The sequence below is a fragment of the Neoarius graeffei genome, chromosome 12 (assembly GCF_027579695.1).
Source record: "Neoarius graeffei isolate fNeoGra1 chromosome 12, fNeoGra1.pri, whole genome shotgun sequence".
NCBI lineage: Eukaryota > Metazoa > Chordata > Actinopteri > Siluriformes > Ariidae > Neoarius > Neoarius graeffei.
This window is the reverse complement of record NC_083580.1, coordinates 8,986,834-8,991,045: the sequence shown is the minus strand read 5'-3', so window position 1 is coordinate 8,991,045 and position 4,212 is coordinate 8,986,834. Positions and strand designations below refer to the sequence as shown.

The 4,212-nt window shown below is 38.0% G+C and overlaps 1 long non-coding RNA gene across 1 annotated transcript; it reads left to right on the top strand.

Moving 5' to 3' along the window:
- Window positions 1–1,019: 1,019 nt before the first annotated feature.
- Window positions 1,020–2,601, top strand: LOC132895176 (uncharacterized). The gene is made up of 2 exons (XR_009655713.1): window positions 1,020–2,262; window positions 2,542–2,601. It is a non-coding gene; the product is annotated as an uncharacterized LOC132895176 (long non-coding RNA).
- The last annotated feature ends 1,611 nt before the right edge of the window (window positions 2,602–4,212 follow it).

The window sequence follows — 4,212 nt, the reverse complement described above, 5'->3', positions numbered from 1 at the left end:
TGATTTTATTTTTTTATGAAGTATTTTTTTCTCTACCAATTTATCTTACAACAGCAGAGGAAGTACTGCACTGTATATTACTACATAGAACTAAATGCATGCAAATATCAGGAATATGTCGTGTGTGTGTGTGAGATACTTTTTGCCAGTAGATGGCACCTGAAACACCAGAGGGGGGAAAAAAACACAAAGGAAACACCCTATTTCTACCTTTATTATGTTTGATAATCTAGTAAAGCGTGCTCTTATAATGCGTACACACAAGATAATTTAGGGTTAAAGTAACAGATTAGAACTGACAACACAGATATACGACACTGATTTTTTTTTCTAATACCATGAGATATGAGTTCCAAGAAGGGAAAACAATGCTTCACTGAAAAGAATGCACATTATACTTTGATAGAGAGACAAAAGAATGGAAGAATAAGATTTTTTTTTGAAAAGTTAGGCCTATCTATTAACAACAACTTGGCCGATGGATTTGGATTTGAAGTTGAAGGTTTAAAGCAATATTTTGGTGCAAAAGGCCCAAATTTACTCCAGAATGTCCGCCTTTATACAAGCTGTGTCCGATCAGTGAAAAAACCATGTGTCTGAAGTTTGCTTCTTGAGTTTGCACTGGAGTAACAAGCGTAGTGGAAGTGACGTGAGAGTGAGGCGTTTAGTTTTGTGCAAACCGCACGTCTAAATCATCATATAGTATTGACCTCTAAACACATTTGCATATCAATAATCTCCAAAAAAAAAAAAATAGCCAAATAATTAGATGTTTTTTTTTTTTTTTTGGGGGGGAGCAAATTAAATACAAAAAAACCCCTCTAACTCTAAAGTAATCCAAAATATTTCTAACATATACTGTAGCTTCATATTCAGATGTTGGTCCACACCTCCTACACGGCACCAAAGTATTTATAGGTGAGCAGTTTGGAGGGATTTTACTTTCTTTCCCCCAAGTGCACAGTATGCGAATAGTTGATACTGTGTCGTTGATATTGCTTTAAAATGATGGGATTAGACACATTTAGAAAGTTTATGCAACAACAATAAGAGAAATATCATAAATCAAATTAAAGCTGTTAAGTACAAAACATTTTTTTAAATCAATCATCGCACATCTATTAAAATTATCTAAACAATTCCAAATAGTCTTTGTGTTTAAAGCTAGACTGCCTTTCAGATTTTTCAAGTGTAGGTCATAAAAAGAATTTTCCCCAACACCTAATTATTTTTGTTTAGTGGACTGAAAGCTACTGAATTCGAATCACAGACTTCCAACTTTATTAGCTTTCTTTTAACAGAACAATTAATGAATTTATCTCCACGTGGCCCTAAATTCCCTGCTATTTTTTCCTGCTTCACCATGACCCCATTCAAGACCCCGATAGCAGAGGGTCGTTGAAACGACGTAGAGTTTTGGTCAGAATGGTCGGTTTCCGTCGTACGTCAGAAAATCAACGTTGAAACGGCGCCGTGAAACGTCGATTTCTCCGCCGTCTGAGAGGGTCGATTTATCACCGTTGAATCAACGTGGGTAAAGGTTGATCTGTCGACCGTCAGAGAAGGTTGAATATACGACGTTGAACCATCGTCACTTTTGCCGGCCAGTTTTCAACATTGGTAGGATGAGCAACTGGCCCGTAGCCAGGGGGGATCGGAGGGTTCGTTCGATCCCCCCCGCGACACCGCGCCCCGGACACACACGCCTCAAGATTACTCAAGATTTATTCATTTGTTCATGTCCGATGAATATACATTGATTCACATTTAAATTTACAATATCAAATCCAGACTAATCAAAAAAGAAAAGTAGACTAAGTGAGGACGAGTTAGAAAAACGGCTCATTTCTCCTATGTTTATGTTTACACGTTTTGTTCAGACTGCTTTACACCCCAATCCAGTGGGTGGCGGTAATGCCCCCATTAGACCCCTTTCACTGACGTCACCCGAAACCGGAAGTAAACAAACCCTGCGCCACATTGGAAGACCAACAAACTCGTGATTTGGGGGAAATAAAGGCAGCGCGCGGTATGTGAACCCACGAGGCACTTGGTTCATCATAAACCTACAATGGTAAACTTTTGTGCTGTGTTAGGGTTCTAACAAAGCTGATGGGAAAGGTGAAAAGAAGTCTTTCTACAGAATACCAGCTGTGATTGAGACAACAAGCAAACCAAGGAGCTTTCTGCCAGGAGACAGAGAGAGGATTTAGCTGCTTTATACAGAGCAGATCTGAATACTTCAAGTCTATTTTGTTACTGGTAAGTCACTAGGCTAGAGTGTTGTAGAACATTTTTTTTAAATGTTTACTGAATAAAAACATCCTTAATTTTATCAAATATTCTCTACTCTATATTTCATTTCTTTCTTTTGTTTTAATTTTCCTCCCTCCATCCCTCTTTGGATTTTAAATATAGTTTTTCCCCATGTCCAAATAATGAGGTAGGGTGGCATTTAGAAACCCATAGCCTACTGCTGACTTTCTTTATCAATGCTGCATCAAATTAATTTTGGTTATGTTTTTCTGTTTCCATGTACAGGTCTGCGCCACAGGAGGAATAGGCCACAATTATAAATAAATCATAAAATGTTTCTAAGAACTTGTTCAAGTGTGTTCTGTTCCTTATAAATGTTAAAAGTTATGCCTCATTAGATAGCTTGACAAACATTAGGAGAGGTGCATTGTTGCATGCATTTTTATATCCTGTTGTACATTAAACAGGACGTAGCCTACGCACATTGATATAAATTAAGTTTCACTTTCATGGTTGAAGTATGCATGTGTGTGTTCATCCTAGGCAAGAGCCCCGATGCTTTATTGTTAGCTAGTTTAATTTAGCCTGTTTTGCTTAATTTGTAGCCTTCCTGTTGTACATAAAACAGGAAGTAAAGTTGGATGAATCATCGCCGAAAATTCAACTATAAATCGACCGAAATACGTAGTTGAATAAAGGGTGAAAGGGGGTCTATTCTCTGTCGACCACCAGCCATTTTCAACGTCGTTTCAACGGAAACTCGTATGAGCAAAGCGGTGTTGAATCAACGTCGGTGATCGACGGTGATTCGACGGCGTATAGGTCGAAGAACATGCCGATGATTCCACGTCGAATCAACGACCCTCTGCTATCTGGGGATACTACGTCATGCATCATCACGTGGTGGGCTTTCCCTGTTCGCGCAAGGCATTGTGGGATACAAATTTGAAACCGGAGAGAAAAATGGAGGACGTGAGCGAGTGTGTGAATGAAACGTGAAAGACCGACTACAGTAACGGAAAGAAAGCGAGAAGAAAAGGCATTATGTTATATATGAAGGAAAGGAAACGCAGGACCAAATTAATAAATATCGGCGCTCAGCGAGCACCCTGTAGAGATGAAAGTGGAGCAAAGGAAAAACCCCTGAAATGGGGGGCGGGGCAACGTCCCCTGAAAATATTTTAATAACATAACACGCAAAACCCTGCATTCTAGTGCATTTTAGTACTTATTTTCACTAAAGCAAGTTATAACTTTTAAGCCTTTTTCTTTCATGTACATTAATGATTAACATGTCAAAAATATCAAATTTAATTCCCCGAGTTAATGAGTAATTTTCAGGAGTGCATTTAGAAAACACGGTGATTTTCCTGCTACGCAGTTCATTACTTTGAAAAAAATCAGACAGTTGAAGGTAAATGCAGCAAAATCCCAAAACAGTGCCGTTAAAAAGTAAAGGTCTGTTAGAGTTTCTAAAGCTTTCAGGTTTCAATGTTGGGGACGTTGAGCCTCGTTTATCAGTCTTTTAGTAGAGTTGTGCATTTGCAGAAGCTAAAGTGAACTAAACATTTCCAATTCAGATTTATGCGAGTTGAAGCCAATTGTTTGTTAGTTCGTATTGTCTGTAAATTTAAACACACCAATGAATACCAAATTTCTCATGTAAATCATGGGCGTGGGGGGGTGTCACACACTGACTGGCAGCCTGAGTGCATTATGTAACAAAAAATAAATTACCATTGCTAGTTTTAGGCAGCTTAGAAACCGGCTCTTCCATTATTGCTGTTTCTTCCACGTTTTCTTGATGTTGTGTTCTCGAAACGGCACTAAAATTTATCTTCGAAACCACAAAATGCAACTTTGATGGGGGAAAAAAAAAATATATATATATATATATATATATATATATATATATATATATATATATATAAATTGCTTACCTCTCTTCACGTCAAA